An 18,933-nucleotide genomic window follows, 5' to 3' on the forward strand; every position below is an offset into this window, starting at 1 on the left:
TTAGGACCACGGAATCTGAAGTACTCCCCTGGGAGTCAGAATTCCGGAAAACTTGGTGTTTTCTGAAGACGTAACCTTGATGGATGGCCTTGGAGGAGGTAAACAGCAGAAGTTGTGAGGAAAGGAAATTTTGTGGGAATTTGTTCACTTCCCAGAGCAGGCATTGGTCGGCGCTGGGAAGCGACGCACAATTAACGCGACTGGGGCTGCAATTGGCGTAAGTGATTTTGCTGGAGGGGAAACCGAGGCGAAGAGCGGACTTCTGTTGCCAGCTTGCCTAGAGTGCAGACGTGGCGTTCTTTACTCAGTTTGCCTGAGAGAGAGTGAGCATCTCTGCAGTTTAGGACTTAGCAAATGGAACGATTGAGCTTGGAGATAGGAAGTTTTGGTTCAGCTATGTACTGAGCAAGGTAGCTAGGAGTGGATAGACGAGCGCAGCCTTGCAGTTCACGAGGCCGGCCGACGTCCTCACAACGACGCCGCCCCACCACGCTGTATTCTGTGATATTGCGCTCGCTCCAGTCACTGATTAGTTTGTTGGATCACGTCAGCAAAGTTGGCACGAGGGTTTCTGAGGCTGTGTATTGGGGAATTTTCCTCGCACTTCGCATTACGCCTGGGTCAGTCGGTAGAAATTACTTTTCATTTATCTCGCTTAACTCCACGTAAACGCAATTTATTACGGCTGCCTCATGGGAGAGTCTTGTAATGTGATAATTGAAGGTCGGGGGTTAAAATAAATTTGTGCTAATCGACTGCATCTGTTTTCAATCAAATAGTTGAAATCCCAAGTCACTTTCTTAATTAATTTTATGTTCAACATTTGCATCTGGTGTTCAATAGCTGAATATATCATCAATGTGCACCCCTTTTTAATTAAAAGTGATCAATTCTGAATCAATTAATGTCAACACTGCCACCGGAGTTCAGTCAGGAGTCACAGGGCCTTATTCCTTTTTTGCGTTATCCGATATTGCGGCAGTTTTGCACTCTCTGTTGATCTGTTAGTCAATTAGCTGCGGTGAACACACGCAAAAACCAGATAAGTGACGGGTGGGGTGTTACAGTTGAAAGGGGGAATGGAGCTGCAGTCCTCCATCGTAGGTCTATAATTTCGGCCTTTTGTTTATCATTATCAGTTACATTACCGGTACAGTCAGCGAGAGAAGGTAAACTGCATGTCAAGCGTGTGTTTACGTGAGAGAACAGTTCGCTTCACTCGGTTGTTGGAGCGGTGGGAGCGAAACCCGCAGTGCTGACCTGCGGCCACGGATTGGGCGCCACGATTTGACGTGCAGGCGGCGATAGCGGCGACGATAAGCGAGCGCCGCGGCGTATCGCGTCCGGCGGCGTCGCCAGTGGGCCGCGAGTCACCGCGTCGGACGGCCAGGTGACGTGTGACGTACGCACAGTGTTCGCTGTACAGCCGGCACCGCAGCCGACGCGCCACACCGCACTACATCGCAGAGCCTCCGCCCCAAGTGCAGGTAACAGCCGGTCGCCTCCCTCCCCACTCAACGTATCCCACACTGGTTCACAGCACGAACGTAACATCTGCAGCTTCTTGTTTTGTTGCAACGTGGGCACGATGTGTGTATCCTGAAGGCTTGTAGAGCTAGTGACTAGCGTGTGGTACTCATTGGGCTATAGGTGATGCTGAACATGCCTTTCAGTTTGCCATCTCTGTTCGCAGTAAAGGCTGCCGCTGTGGCTTGCTAAGCAGTGTGTGCCTGCCAATAGTTACGCTACGATACAGTCATAACACGCACGTGTAATCCTGTTGCACACTTACAGCCTTTGAATTGTCTTGCATTTTCGGGGTGTCTTGAACCTAGATGGACCTAGCACCAAATTGCTGACAGTGTTTATCGCTCGTGAATTCCTGTTTTGATCAGTGAATTGTGGAACCCTCCTGCATCTGTTAAGTACGTTCTGGACGGCTGACTACTGCAGCCGCATACAACTTCGATGCACTGTAAGAACGTAAAAGGCCATCCATCGAGGATTCACGGAGAACAGTTACCGTAAGTAAGCGTTGACTACAGTAGTGCTCCTAGGAGCTTCGGTCAATTAAGATTATAACCGCACTACTTGTACGCTAAGTGTGTTACATACCTGTTGTTGTTGTTGTGGTCTTCAATCCTGAGACTGGTTCGATGCAGCTCTCCATGCTACTCTATCCTGTGGAAGTTTCTTCATCTCCCAGTTCTTGCTGCAACCTGCATACTTCTGAATCTGCTTAGTGTATTCATCTCTTGGTCTTCCTCTACTATTTTTACCCTCCGCGCTGCCCTCCAGTACTAAATTGGTGATCCCTTGATGCCTCAGAACATGTCTTACCAACTGATCGCTTCTTCTAGTCAAGTTGTGCCACAAACACCTCTTTTCCCTAATCCTATTCAATACATCCCCATTAGTTATGTGATCTACCCATCTAATCTTCAGCATTCTTCTGTAGCACCTCATTTCGAAATCTTCTGTTCTCTTCTTGTCCAACCTATTTATCGTCCACGTTTCACTTCCATATATGGCTACTCTCCAACAAATACTTTCAGATACGTCATCCTGACACTTAACTCTATACTCAATGTTAACGAATTTCTCTTCTTCAGAAACGCTTTCCTTACCATTGCCAGTCTACATTTGATATCCTCTCTACTCCGACCATCATCAGTTATTTTTGTCCCCAAATAGCAAAACTCATTTACTACTTTAAGTGTCTCATTTCCTAATCTAATTCCCTCAGCATCACCCGACTTAATTCGGCTACATTCCATTATCGTCGTTTTGTTTCTGTTAATGTTCATCGTATATACACTGTCCATTCCGTTCAGCTGCTCTTCGGGGTCCTTTGCAGGTTACATACGTATTGGGCGTCATCTCGGATCGCTTTCTTTGCATATGCATTAGAGTCTTACTAGATTTACCTAGAAACTGGAGGCGATGAACCGTCTAGAAACTAATTGTGGATACATTAAGGTCTTCGGAGCCATGGGACATTTTTGTTTTACATAGTTGTTCTCTTGTCTCTTACTTAAAAATTAACAGAATTTATGGCAAGATTGAAATTTTCATTGCTTAGTTAAGGTTTTATTCCAAAACTTTTGATTTGTAAGGTGATACAGGTGGATGCTGTAAAAAAATACAGATTTACCATATACCTCTAGAAAACGCAATTTCCTAAATGAAAAGGTAAAATTAAAATAATGATAAACAAAACCATATCACACATCGCTTTAGTACTTCGACAAGCTTATATAAAACACTTTTTGTGTTATTGCCAAACAACTTTCGTACTGATGGGAAACTCTTGTATTTAGATTTTTTTTCAAATTTTGACAGGATGGTACAGGCACCAGCGATACAGTTGTGAAGAGATAAACAGTCTAGGTTGGAAAACAGGCTCCATCATTATATATTCTACCGGCAATGCATTCACCTTGTTTAAGGCTTTTTCATATTGGCTAGCGAAACGAGTGTTAAACATACAAGCTGCCGTCCATGCAAACACTGCTATCAATATTTTAAGAACTCTGGCCGTTGCACTGAGATAAAACAGTACTGAGTACAGCGGAAGTATGTGTAAAATACATAAAAGACCTCATTAGGTAGTTACGCTTGTCAAGTTTTAAGAGACTTCACACAGTACCCTTGAGAGCACTACCGCAGCCTTGACTTTGATCTTAATCAATAACGTTCTACTTAGTGCAAAATAACAACAATAATTACAAAGATTTTTTGTTGTTGTTGATGTATCCTGTACTTGCATCAAAACTAAATTTTTTTGATAGCTTGAAAGCTCATAAATCACGCGAGCAGCTAGTTTGTTTTTACTTATAAAATGCAATTTCGATTTTGTAAGGGTATACACGACAGAATGGACTAACACTGAACGATGTGAGGTTATAATTATGTGGAAAACACAAATAAAGAACAAAGAAGTCCTCGGCTCCCGGTGTGTCTCTCATACATTGATTCATGTTTCTTTCCCTACCAACGGGATCAATAATGACGGTAACCCAGCCATTTACGTAACGGTACTTTTGGTAGAACACAGTGATAGTCCAGCCGGCATTCTAGTGCAGACGACTGCGAAACATTTGTTTGAAGCAGACGTAGAATCACATGCGCGTCTGTCAAAACTTCCTCTTACAAGACAACACCATCATGCACGTGTCCTCTGGCGTCAGCCTCTATGCAGTGGCGAACGGAATGACACTCCCTTTAGTGTCGTGAATAGTTTCTGTTCGTATGCAAGTTTATATTCGTGTATATCTGAAACTTTGGATCTCCTGAAAGTGTGCGTGTTACTAGTGTCTCTGTCAAAGGAAGAAAGATGAGTACCTATTCGACCCGTTGTGCAAACAGTCTCAGAACTGCCTTCTGCGTGAGGTAGCCGTGCGGTCTTAGGCGTCTTGTTACGGTTCGCGCAGATGCCCCGTCGGAGGTTCGAGTCCTCCCTCGAACAGGGGTGTGTGTGTTGCCCTTTGCATAAGTTAGTTTAAGTTAGAATAAGTAGTGCATAAGCAGAGGGGCCGATGACCTCAACAGTCGCAGGTTCGAACCCTGCCTCGGGCATGGATGTGTGTAATGTCCTCAGGTTAGTTAGGTTTAAGTAGTTCTAGGGGACTGATGACCTCAGATGTTAAGTCCCATAGTGCTCAGAGCCATTTTGAACATAGTCCTTACCACAAATTTCGAAATTTTTGAAAACTGCCAATCCTTATAATGATGTGAATAGCAGAAGGTGGATGGTGCAGGGGTTGTGTAGTGGCAAGTGGCAATACATCGCGTGACGTGCCATCCAGCAGAGTCATTCTACCATGTCTGACTGTAGAATGTGCTTTGGGGTGTGTGCAGAACATCAAGGAGTGGCAAAGACGGTTTAAAAGCTTACAAATTTATGTAGTGAGTCGGAAGCAGGAACAGAGACCCAATATGGCGCTGGCCCCAGCGTTGCCAATTACCAGGGTGCCTAGCTGCTGGAGAGAGTAGCCTGGGAGAAATGCATTCATCGGTGACGCCACAAACTATGTCCCGCCTCGTTGTGCTGTGAGGTAACGGGCGAGTTGTGGCGCCCTGAAAATAGTCTTAAGTTCCGAGTTGGCGTGGCCCCACGGGCCGATCGTCAAGCCAGGACTCATCAGCAACCGCGTGGCGCCGAACTTTAGCTGGAGCAAGAGGGGTAGCCGCAGCACGTGGTCCAGGCCGACCGCGTGGCTGGGAATTCCGTGTTGATGCTTCGTGTCGATGAAGGAAATGTGTATGCCGGGAGTGCCAAAGATGGCGGACTTCGTGATAGCATAATAGCATACATTTCACAGCTCATGTAGAAAATAATAATAGCCAGAGGAATCATGATACCTTAAAAAGAAACACATTACTATTATTCGATCGACGATTCTGATGGTGTAATCACATTTTCAATATCTTTGGTGCCGAAACGTGTTTGGGTACTGAGAAAAAACGATGTTATGCGTAACTGTAGGACCTCACATCCAACAATTTTAACTGCAAACATGGCCAACACAATGAGTTGCAAATCAAAATGATGAATACTTAGTGAAAGTGTTCTCAGAACAGTTTAGTACAGTTTAGTATCTGACTAAATTATACAAGTAACACCCAGCAACGAATTTCCAAAATCTAAACGTTTCATCCGACTTCATCGATCGACATGTCTCTAGAAAGCTGTTAGTGTAAACGTAAATTGGTATGAATTACAGGCATGTAACTTGAATAGTATCTGAGTTATTGGAGGTCAGAGAGACCAATTAGTATTAATCACATCTGGCTGTAAGTACTCCACATTTACACGAAAATCTGTAGCAGCATGCTTATAAATATATTTATTCGTCTATGTCTTTGTTTATATCCAAAATATACTGTTCATGAAGAAATTGGTCAAATATTTACTGTGTTTTAGAAAGCACAGAGACATTAGGCTACTGGCCTGCTTTTGTTTCTGTTCATTTGATATATGTATATTTGATTTGTTTATGTATTTAATAATGTGTGTTAGAGCGTGTTTATAGTCCAGCGACAGGAATATTTATTTAAGACCAAGTTATATAAGTCCAAGTTACATAAATGTAAATCCAGTATTTCGTATGTGTTTCAATATGTTTGTGAGTGTGTGTTAACTTGGAGAAATGGCGGGAGCGCTCTAGCCAATCACAGCGCTCTTTAATGGGGAGACTGTATGGAAGTGGGGGAGGAGCATCGGATCGCAGAGGACGCAGGAGGTGCTGGAGGGGAAGCAGTGACGTACAGTCACAGGGAAGACTTGGAGAGTGGAGCAGTTCGCTCGTGGTCGTGAGAAATATTTCGTAGTGTCGACTTGTCCATTTGTGAGATTTCCGTGGTTTCTACAGTGAAGACGTAGTATGCGTTCAGAAGTGAATATCTCCTTAGCTATGTTGCAGTTGTTCATAACTAATTACGTGAAGTAGAGACGAGGAGCGCAGGAACGAAAATAGCAACATCCCGAATGCATAGCTGACCTCGTATTGTAGTGGATTTTACTTCGCACTGAGCACACTGCGATATTGCAGAGTGAGGAACAATTTCTTTCTGATTTGATGGGGACGCACTTAAAGAATATATCTTCCAGCAGAAGGAACTCATTTTGCCAAACTCAGTCTAGTTAGCTAAGCTCACTACCGTTAAAGACAAGGCGAGTTTGAAGAGTTCATCGTGCCCTTCAAAGACGAGAAACAGAGATTCCTAATCGTCTTTAGAACACTGTTTGATGGCTGTTTTCGAGACCGTTTGTCTTTCAGCTGAAAACGCCCCTGTACATGTGCAGATGTAACTGATTCATCTACATGGCTACTCCCATTTCAATGACAAATCCTGTTACAACTTCCCATTGCTTTCCTCAGGTAGAGTTTTCGTATCTCCATGATGAGGCTGCAAAAGTGCTATAATATTTCGACCGACATATTTGTGTGAATGACCTTCCTTTGTTCGCAGGCCGACAATTTGTACCAGATAAAAATTAGGTCTTTAGTGTTCCAAAAAAATTGAACAATACCCAAAAATTTGTTTTGTTTGTAATCTATGTTGTTGAGAAATGTGAAATGTAAAACAAAGTCGCATGCAACTCAACTGCACCGCCATTTAAAAGCAGTGCGATCGCGGTTTCCGCCTCTTCCCCGCCTTTCCGCTCAGACAGCGGGGTGTTGCTGTGTGGGAAATGTGCAGCGAAGCTCAGCACTATGTCACCCGTGCCAGGCCATGAAAGGGAGCCGAAATCTTGGCTGCCCCTGCTGTAGCAGATCCTGTTACACTTATTAGTAAAATTTTAAATGATTGTACATTAGTTTCAGACAACTAGGTGACTCTTCTATCCAGATACGTTATGTTAATGTTTTAGTAAGCTACACTTCTGTTTCTTAGGGTACTACGTTAATGTATGGAGTATCCCATCAATACTACCTGGACATCTACTAGTGGAAATTAATATAGAATCCGTCCACCCTTCGCCTTTACTATGGCTTAAAAAGTTCTGAGAACACTTTCACTGAGTGTTCATCATTTTAATTTGCAGCTCATTGTGTTGGCCATGTTTGCAGTTAAAATTGTTGGATGTGAGGTCCTACAGTTATGCAAAACATAGTTTTTTCTCAGTACCCAAACATGTTTCGGCACCACTGTCCCATCATCAGTGGGTTTTCGTTTTTATTTATTCTGTAATGTGAACATTTTTGTTGAATGTAAAGGTATTTACAGAAAGAAACGATCTATTGTTTGAGCTAAACTTCCACATAATTCTATAATCATTTAACAAAAATGTTCACATTACGGGCTAAATAAAAACGAAAGCCCACTGATGAGGAACAATGGTGCCGAAACATGTTTGGGTACTGAGAAAAAACAGTGTTTTGCTTAACTGGCGGACCTCACATCCAACAACTTTCACTGAGGTTTGTGAATGTCTGCAGAGCAATGGGGGCCCATTCTTACTTAAGAGTTGAAGCCAGAAAAAGGTAGTGATGTTGGACTCTGGAGTCTGGAACTAGGTAGACGCTCTAACTAATTCAAAAGATGTCATTTAGTTCTGGTCTGGACTTTGGGCAGACCAGTCCATTTCAGGAATGTTATTGCCTCACAAATGCTACCTTACGACAGAACGCATTGTTACGCTGATACAGTCATCTATTAAGATCCGTTCCTCTGCTTCACACAGCACAGTGCTGAAAAATGTGTTCATATCCTTCCACATGCAGCGTTTCCTTAAGCGCAAAAAGGGGACCACACTCTAAACACAAAAAAACGACCCCGTCATGTAACACCACCTCCTTCGTATTTCACTGTTGGTGTTAGATCGCTGGATACCATCACACGTTCCTCAGGCAGTCGAAAACCTGAAACACTTCCATTCGGGTTGCCACAAAATACAGCATGATTCATCACTGCATATCACTCGTTTCCAGTCATTCACTGTCCGGTGACATCGCTCATTATAACCACTTCAAGCATCACTTAACACTAACGGAAATGTATCGTTTAACAGGAGTTCCGGAACCATTGTACCCCATTCTTCTTAACTCCCTACGGACAGTTACGATGCTAATTGAACTGCTGCTAGCTCTGTGGGACTCACGATTGATTCCGTCCGGTGGTTTCATTCGATTTTTTTTATAGTTGACGACCATAATACTCCAGGGTCCCTACCCGTCAGTACACGAATTCTGCCTGGTGTTGATTTTGATTGTTCCTTCGAGTTTCTACCTCACAGTCACATCACCAACAGTAGCCTTGGGAAGCTTTAAAAGGGCTGAAATACCCCTGATGCATTTCTTGCTCCAACTAGTCCACTTCTGAAATCACTTTCAACAGGATAACTGCTACTCGTCATCGTTTTCGTCCAAATTAATTGTGTATGCATGAGTTGATGTGGACAAATTTAAATACCTGGGAGAATTTATAACAGGAAGGAATAACAGAGAGGATAAAGAAGATGAGGTTAGCCTTCTGCATGACAAGAGAGATATACAATAAAAAGAATATGTCCACAGAGGCAAAGATAAGCCACAACAAGGCAACGGTGAGAAATGCAGTATTGTATGCTGCTCCGACGATGACACTAGGAAGTCATGGACAGAACAACTAGAGAAAGAAGAGAGAAAAATACTGAGAAAAATATTAGGTCCCAAAAGAGGTGGAGAGAGGTGGATGCGAAGAACTAGGGCGGAATTGTACCGGAACATGTGAACAATATCCGGGGAAATCAGACTCAAAAGGGCAAGGTTTTCTGGACATGTAGTTAGGATGAGTATGGACAGAATGACGAAGAGAGTGTGGGAAACAACAGGGAGGACAACGGGAAAGACAGCAACCATATGGGTTGTTGAAATTCGGAAGGACTGGTTGGAATTGGGGATCAAGGTCGAAGGAAAGGCTAATTGGAGGAACAAATATACACCGACCAATATGCCAGATATCAATGCCAGATATCAATGCCAGAGAAGAATACAGGAAAAGATTAAGAGTGTCACCAGTGGAGCCGACAGTAGAAACGGACACTGAAGATCTCGGAAGAAGAGCGGGAGAGAAGAAGAGAAAGAATGAAGAGGTTCTGGGAGAAGAAGAGGAAAATGCAGTCCACGAAGGGGCTACCCGTGGTCCTGCAGAGGGCGTAACGCAAGAAGAAGAAGAGGAAGAAGAAGAAGAAGAAGAAGAAGAAGAAGAAGAAGAGTTTGCGTGGAATGGAAGTGAGAGAAGTTGCTGCTCCAAATGATCAAGCCTTTAGAAAAATAGCATTTTTGGTGCTAGTAGGGCGTGTTACGAGCCATTTATGATAGCGTAGCTTCGATCTAAAGGCCCGTGCAGGGGAAAGAGTACAGAACAGTAATCCGAGGGTAGTGGTCCCTGTGGCAAAAACTCCTTTTTTGTGTATCTTCAAGTTTTACATTACTTACATTTAAATAAAGCGAAATAATGCTCAGTACACAGTGGGCATTAATATTTTCGTGAAAGGCACAAAAGGAAAGGCAACTAAAAATTTAGGATTAAAAAAAAAAGCAATTTCAGGAAGGGATTGTAAAGCGTACATGACAACTTCGTATATAATGTTAACTACTTTTATTACTTTATAGTTTTTGATTTACACCCGCTGTGTTGATATTTACATAACAAAAAAGGAAAATAGTAATTTTCTCGACATCTTGCACGCGTTATAAACGTGTTACAATGACATGGTAAAGTTTTTATAGTAAAATATACTTGCGTTAATAAAAGCTTAACTCTCATCGCACGGTTCGGCAGTAAAGCACGAGCAAGGCATCATCCCTCCCTCTATTGACGAGGATAGTTGGTGGCGCAGCGCAGAATGCTGTCTCGGTATCTTATTTCTTATTCTATCTCGGTGAGATCAGAGCCGTGCAATTCCCTTACTAGGTAATAAAAATAGACATAACAGAGTAGCATTAGTGGCGTGATTGGGGGGGGGGGGGGAGGGGGGAATGGGGAGATCACATTAATATTGCATAATGGAAATCCTTCATCTTGAAACGTCTCGTAGTATAATTGTGAATTCGTTTGTACCCTCCGACGAAATTTGTTGTCCTGCACATAGGGCTTCGTTACATCAGTAAAAAAAAAGTATAATGCTGTTTCTAAGTTTCTCGATTTTGATGAAATAATGGCATCGTTCCTATATTTTGCGGCGTACTCATTGATCGTTTTTTGGGTTCTCGCCAGAGCCAGCAAGGGTGGCCGAGTGGTTCTAGGCGCTACAGTCTGGAACCGCGTGACCGCTACGGTCACAGGTTCGAATCCTGCCTCGGGCATGGATGTGTGTGATGTCCTTAGGTTAGTTATGTTTAATTTGTTCTAAGTTCTAGGGGACTGATACCTCAGATGCTACGTCCCATAGTGCTCAGAGCCGTTTGAACCATTTGAATCGGCGACGCTAAAAATTTGTATCAAAATGCTACGTGCAGGGAATAGCAGTCGACGCCCAACATAAACAAATCTAACGTGCTGCGAATAAATGGCTCAAATAGCTCTGAGCACTATGGGACTTAACATCTATGGTCACCAGTCCCCTAGAACTTAGAACTACTTAAACCTAACTAACGTAAGGACATCACACAACACCCAGTCATCGCGAGGCAGAGAAAATCCCTGACCCCGCCGGGAATCGAACCCGGGAACCCGGGCGCGGGAGCGAGAACGCTACCGCACGACCACGAGCTGCGGACTGTTGAGAATACATGGAAAGACCCTTTATTGTAGGATTGGAGATCGCAGAACAATTACTTGAAGCGGTCAGATTCATAAAATATGTAAGAATGTGGGTTCGGAGGGATTTAAGGCTTAGCAACACACAAAATTAACCGCAGGTAAGGCAAAAGCCAGACTGAGTTTCGCTGGAAGAGTTGACAGGAAGTGTAGTCCACCCGCCAAGCTTACAAAACCCTCCTTCGATCAATACTTGAATGGTACTCGTCAGTCTTGAATCCGTACCAAAGAGGACCGAGAGAGGAAACAGAGAAAATCTAAAGATGAGCAGCGCTTTTCGTACTGATTAAGTTAGTAACAGCCGGAGCGTCACGGAGATGTACATACGACTCCAGTGGCAGACATTACATTTCACAACGGTAGGATTTACTGTTACCTTCCTAGAAAAAAAGCAACCTGTTTATTACTTCCCTCTTACGTATATTTCGCGATAAGAATATGAAGATAAAGTTATAGAGATTCCATCTGACACACAGGCTTACCAATAATCGTTCATTACGCTAACCGTTAGCGACTGGAAGGGGAAAGTGAAGAAGTAACGATGGTACGAAGTACCCTTCACCACGCACCATAAGATGTAGCATAAATTGAACGAAAGCACGATAGAGCCGTAGTACAGAGGAATAATTAACGGACTGAAGTTAAAAACTTCTGGGTTATTAGGCCACGTCATGTTTCTACTGAAATGATCGACGTTTCCAGCCCTCTGCTGGGATCTTACGATATCCTCTACTGCTACAATACTGTCAGAGACGAGTATCGCGTCCTCTTATAAACGGGGGTTTTTCTCGCGTTCGTGCTGGAGAAGTGACAGTATTGGTTAAAGTTCATATGGCTACCATTGGTGTGCCATAGTCATAGACTAATATTCCGGCTCTGATGCAGAAGAAGGGGCGTTAGTAGCTCACCTCCTGTGGATACCATTGGCGGGCCAGCGTCATTGGCTAGAAAGGCACTATTCCACACTTACGCTGGAGAAGGGTTATTGGTTGAAATTCCTGCTACTGCTACTGGTTGGTCGTCATCATTGGATAGATTCAAAACGGACAGAGCAAGAGAGAGAGACTGTTTACCCAAAATATAAAATATTATTGTCCGCCGAAGTGACTTGCAGCGCGTTGTTTATGCCGCTCACACAGCGCGGCCGCGTATTTACTTCCTTGATGGCGGGGAGTCACAATGCCGGAAGCCTATAGCCGTCCTCTGTATTGAAATGACATGCATTCTAGGAAATTTCAACCGCTTCTCGGACTTTCCTTCTATAAATGTTTGTTTTCTTAGCCAGTACACGTACGTTATTGGTTGGTTCAAATGGCTCTGAGCACTATGGGACTTAACATCTAAGGTCATCAGCCCCCTAGAACTTAGAACTACTTAAGCCTAACTAACCTAAGGACATCATACACATCCATGCCCGAGGCAGGATTCGAACCTGCGACCGTAGTTGTCGCGCGGTTCCAGACTGAAGCGCCTAGAACCGCTCGGCCACATTGGCCGGCACGTACGTTATTAAAATCGATGTCAGAGCAACAGTTCTCATGATGTTCTGCAGCTACTGATTTTGCGCTTTGTTTTAGCCGCATGTGCCGTTCGTGTTCCTTAATGAGTTCCTTAACAATTCTTCCCTTTTCGCCTAAACAGGGTGTTACAAAAAGGTACGGCCAAACTTTCAGGAAACATTCCTCACACACAAATAAAGAAAAGATGTTATGTGGACATGTGTCCGGAAACGCTTAATTTCCATCTTAGAGCTCATTTTAGTTTCATCAGTATGTACAGTACTTCCTCGACTCACCGCCGTGATGTCATACCCGATACTCTACCTGTGCTGCTAGAACATGTGCCTTCACAAGTACGACACAACATGTGGTTCATGCACGATGGAGCTCTTGCACATTTCAGTCAAAGTGTTCGTACGCTTCTCAACAACAGATTTGGTGACCGATGGATTGGTAGAGGCGGACCAATTCCATGCCTCCACGCTCTCCTGACCTGAACCCTTTTGACTTTCATTTATGGAGGCATTTGAAAGCTCTTGTCTACGCAACCCCGGTACCAAATATAGAGACTCTTCTTGCTCGTATTGTGGACGGCTGTGATACAATACGCCATTATCCAGGGCTCCATCAGCGCATCAGGGATTCCATGCGATGGAGGGTAGATGCTTGTATCCTCGCTAACGGAGGACATTTTGAACAAAATGTTTGAAGTCACGCTTGTACATTCTGTTGCTGTGTGTTTCCATTCCACGATTGATGTGATTTGAAGAGAAGTAATAACATGAGCTCTAACATGGAAATGAAGCGTTTCCGGACACAGGTCCACATAACATATTTTCTTTCTTTGGGTGTGAGGAACGTTTCTTGAAAGTTTGGCCGTACCTTTTTGTAACACCCTGTATACACTTTCCTGCAGCTACATGTCACTTGATAGACGCCTGCAATCAGGTGCCTCCGTTTTCCGTCGGGAAAAATCTCTTTTTTTTTTTTTTTTTTTTTTTTTTTTTTTTTTTTTTTTTTTTTTTTACTAATGCTAAATGTCTGAATACCATTTTCTTTAGAATTTTGCTTATGCGGTCAGTAACGCCCGAAAGGAACGATAACCTAACGGCGTGTGAAGGCGATTCCTAGTCATTCTTATTAGCGTTATAATTATTACGCCTAAAAGACCTGTCGATTTAATAACTATCATACCCATTTGCTTTCATTGTCCTCTTTAAAAAATGTAACTCCGATCCCAAGTTGTCGTAATTGCTTATACGAAAGGCACGTGAAGACTGTGTTCAGTACTGCTTGCTTATGGGCTGGGTGATGGTGCGCGGTGCCATCTAAATATCTGTTTGTGTTAGTCGACTTTCTGTACACTCTGTGACCTAGAGTGTTATCAGACCTTCTGTATACCAACACATCTAGGAACAGGAGACCGACATCGCTCTCAGCCTCCAATGTAAATTTGATTTTGGGGTGAATTCCATATAAGAAATTGTGGAACGCATGTAGTTGTTCTTCGCTGTATGTCCATATAACAAATGTATCGTCCACATAGGGAAGCCAGCAAGAAGGCTTCAAAGGAGCACTACTTAATGCCTCTTACTCAAAATGTTCCATGAAAATGTCAGCTGCAACTGGCGAAATTACATAATTAACAGATATTTGGTCGAGATACGTCAGTAGTGTCTTAAGTAAAGACAAGCACAGACATAACGTCTAAATGTGAAGTAGTTGCAGATCTCCCGTTGCTAGTGTGCCATAAGGTCTCGCTACTGGAAAGAAATATGTGTGCAGTTCTAATGGCAGCGTTCTCAAGCGGGCAGTAGCCTGTTTACTCTGACATTTCGTTCTACATTCCATATCGTTAGAGTGAAAGCTTACTTTAGGTCAACCGCTCACTTTGATATATTTAGGGCAAAAACAAAACCGACAAATGTCAGCAAGTTATGTCAGTGAGCACATCTTGTACAAATATGGCTGCAGTATGAGAACTTTGTCCAACAGATTACGGCAGAACATCGTTCGTACTACAAAGCTGAACGTCTTTCTTAGTGCGTCAGTAGTTCCCTGAAAATCGGCTCTAACTAAATTCTGATAAAACACATTATATTCAGTTATGGGCAACAAATAGCCATACGAACAGCTGATGCAACACGTGAACATCAGACAGTAAACATGAGATAATTCATGATGCCGATGACAACTTCTAATGGAAGAAGAATATTACCAAACTGCTGAACATTAAACTTCGGCTGCTGTTGCTCTTCCCATAATTGCTGCTCTTGCAAGTAAACCAAAATGTTTCGTAACACGTTTGCATGTACATAATGCCTTATGGAACAATTTTTTAGAGTAACCCATCATTTAGAAAGCAAGCACTGATACCACAAAAGAGAGCAATAAAAATTATGCGTGGTACTCAAATGCAGTCGTCGTGTAGCTACCTTATGAAGGCTTTAGGCATTTCAACAGCACTTTGACAGTGTACACGGTCCATTCACATTAATATGACCACAGCCTATGCTGGAAGTAAATGTGCAATAACCACTCACAGGCGGGAGATGTCAGTAATAGCAGTTCAGGGTATATAAAGCGTTTCCGGAAAGCAGTCTGTTGCCTACACTCGGCAAAATACTGGAACGGGTGCTGCTACAGCGTCTCAAAGACTATCTGGAAGAAAATAACGCCATCCGCCACGAACAGTTTGGCTTGCAGCCACGGTTATCGGCGGAGCTTCAGCCACGGTTGAAAGAAAACAGCCCTCGGTTACTATTTTTAACGAATTAACCGGGTTTCAACACTGCTACGAGTGTCTTACTCAGAATTTAAATCAAGGAATGCTCTGTAACATGCTCACAGAATTATGACTAAAAACGTATGATACAGAGTATAAATACAGAATCATCGTGAAAGACTGGCAGTACTTATATGACATTTATCAAATACTAAATATGCCAAAAGGGCATTAGTCACAAAGATATTTAGGATAAAAAATTGTGATGGCGAGCCACTAAGGGCTGTTAGGTACTTACGCGGTTACAGGTTGCAAACGGACTACTTATATTCTGTATCATAAGTTTTCAGTCATAATTCTGTGACCATGTTATAGACCATTCTTTGATTTAAATTATGAGGAAGACACTCCTAGCAGTGTTGAAACCCGGTTAATTCGTTAAAAATAGTGACCGAGGGCTATTTTCTTCCAGTTGTAACTATTCACTATCTCTGAAGGTGCAGCCATATACAAAATGTTTGACCTTCAGCTGATTCGGATCGCACAGATCCTGAACAGACGCAACTCCACAGTTGGAGTTTTCTTACATACCGAAAGGCATATGATCGGGTGTGGCGCGACAAGCATATAGTCAAAATAGTCGATCATACCCGTCTCCCCGACTGTTACATCAAGCTGATTGATAGATTTCTGAAGGCCAGGCGTCTGATTGTACAAGTAGATGGGAAGAAATTATCACTGAAGACTGTCTCAACTGGCATCCCACAGGGAGTGGTGATATCACCATGCCCGGTTAATTAGTATATTATAGACATTCCCACCATCCATCACGTCACCGCCAGTCTGTACGCCGATGACAAAGCCTTCCTAACCTCAGGAAGGAACATCGAACAACTTGTCAACAGGATGCAGCAACCACTTGCCGTCACCGAACAATGGGAAAGAGCAGTATAATCACCCTAAACTCTACTAAAACTGTAGCAATATTGTTTATGAAGAAACGGCAGGAACTGCGGACTCGACCTGCCCTCAATGGACAGCCAATACCCTGGACTACGACGACAAAATACCTGGGAGTGATACTGGATAAAGGGATAACTTTTACCCCATATATACACGATAGAAAACTGAATACTATGAAGATGATCCGGGTACTCACGCCGTTTTTTACGAGTAGGAATCTAAACCCGTCAACGAAACTAAAACTTTATAGAGTAATGGTATAACTCTCCCTGCTGTACGGCTCGACGTCTTGGGGAACAACTTGTGACCCTAACATACGTAGTTTGTAACTACACTACTGGCCGTTAAAACTGCTACACCACAAAGATGACGTGCTACGGACGTGAAATTTAACGGACAGGAACAAGATGATGTGCTATGCAAATGATTAGCTTTTCGGAGCATTCACAAAAGATTGGTACCAGTGGCGACACCTACAACGTGCTGACATGAGGAAAGTTTGAACCGATTTCTCATACACGAGTTGACCGGCTTTGCCTGGTGAAACGTTGTTGTGATGCCTCGTGTAAGGAGGCGAGATGCGTATCATCACGTTTCCGACCTCAGATGTTAAGTCCCATAGTGCTCAGAGCCATTTGAATTTTGAACGTTTCCGACTTTAATAAGGGTCGGATAGTAGCCTATCGCGAATGCGGTCTATCGTATCGCGAAATTGCTGCTCGCGTTAGTCGACATCCAATGACTGTTAGCAGAATATGGAATCGGTGCCCTCAGGAGGACAATACGGAACGCCGTTCTGAATCCCAACGGCCTCGTATCACTAGCAGTCGAGATGACGGGCATCTTATCCGCATGGCTGTAACGGATCGTGCAGTCACGTCTCGATCCCTGAGTCAACAGATGGGGACGTTTGCAAGACAACAATCATCTGCACGAACAGTTCGACAACGTTTGCAGCAGCATGGACTATCAGCTCGGAGACCGTGGTTGCGGTTACCTTTGATTCTGCATCGCAGACAGGGCCGCCTGCGATGGTGTACTCAACGACGAACCTTGTTGCAGAATGGCAAAACGTCATTTTCCCGGATGAATCCAGCTGCTGTTTACAGCATCAAGATGGTCGCATCCGTGTTTGACGACATCGCGGTAAACGCACATTGGAAGCGTGTATTCGTCATCGCCATACTAGCGTATCACCCGGCGTTGTGGTGTGGAGTGCCGTTGGTTACACGCTCGGTCACCTCTTGTTCGCATTAACAGTGGACGTTACATTTCAGATGTGTTACGACCCGTGGCTCTACCCTTCATTCGATCCCTGCGAAAACCTACATATCAGCAGGATAATGCACGACCGCATGTTGCAGGTCCTGTACGGGCCTCTCTGGATACAGAAAATGTTCGACTGCTGCCCTGGCCAGCACATTCTCCAGATCTCTCACCAATTGAAAACGTCTGGTCAATGGTGGCCGAGCAACTGGCTCGTCACAGTACGCCAGTCACTACTCTTGGTGAACTGTGGTATCGTGTTGAAGCTGCATATGCAGCTGTACCTGTACACGCCATCCAAGCTCTGTTTGACACAATGCCGAGGCGTATCAAAGCCGTTATTACGGCCAGAGGTGGTTGTTCTGGGTACTGAATTCTCAGGATCTATACACCCAAATTGCATGAAAAAGTAATCACATGTCAGTTCTAGTATAATCTATTTTGCCCGTTTATCATATGTATTTCTTCAAAGTGTAGCAATTTTAAGGGCCAGTAGTGTATCACAACAAAGGTGTTTCAAATGGAGTCTAGGTGCTCCAAGGTGGGCGAGGACTAGAGAAATACGTCGCAGAGGAGATAAAAGAGCAGCCAACTCGTCTTTTTCACAAATTATCCGACTATCGGGGAAATGCAAGCCAGGCCCTACCACAACGTTGGCACAAGTACAAGTTGCCTCGAGCCATTGTTGCACCCGCACATTACCGTCAAAGATGATATAATCTTCAGCTGTTCAGTTTAGTTACTGTCCATCACTCGTACGACTACCTAAAGAACACCCTCAAAGGACTCAAGGACCCACAGAGAGCCCAAGTCCCTGTTCAAACGAATACACTATAAAGTGGAACCATTTCTCACACCTTGCCACTCCACAAGGAAGTACCACCAAAGGCAATCAATCTTTGGTCAAAACATGCCAAAAATAAAAATAAAAAACCGGAGAAACAGTGCAGACGTTGTCGCAATGCCGAAACTGATTGATTCATCTGACGCCCAAAAGGACATTATCATTGGCTTTCAGGCCAAGGGTGGCAGCATTTCCGGAAACGCTAATTTTGTAAACTGTTCGCGCGGCACCTTGATTAAAGTATGCCGTGCGTGGCAAAACTGTACTATCCAAAACCGGGGCCGAGCCAAATGTGATGCCTGACGGGCCATGGATGACAGATGTGAACGACGACTGCAGAGATATGTACGCGCGAATAGACGTGCAACTGTTCGGCAACTGACAGC

At 43.7% G+C, this 18,933-nt stretch overlaps 1 long non-coding RNA gene across 1 annotated transcript in view; it reads left to right on the top strand.

The window, feature by feature from the left end:
- The first annotated feature begins 1,425 nt into the window (after window positions 1-1,425).
- LOC126355820 (uncharacterized) overlaps window positions 1,426-18,933 on the top strand; it is a 209,930-nt gene continuing 192,422 nt past the window's right edge. Inside the window, exon 1 of the long non-coding RNA XR_007565539.1 lies at window positions 1,426-1,487. This is a non-coding gene — a long non-coding RNA (uncharacterized LOC126355820). The remainder of the gene's footprint in view (window positions 1,488-18,933) is intronic.

The sequence above is a fragment of the Schistocerca gregaria genome, chromosome 3 (genome assembly GCF_023897955.1).
Source record: "Schistocerca gregaria isolate iqSchGreg1 chromosome 3, iqSchGreg1.2, whole genome shotgun sequence".
In the NCBI taxonomy this organism is placed as follows: domain Eukaryota; kingdom Metazoa; phylum Arthropoda; class Insecta; order Orthoptera; family Acrididae; genus Schistocerca; species Schistocerca gregaria.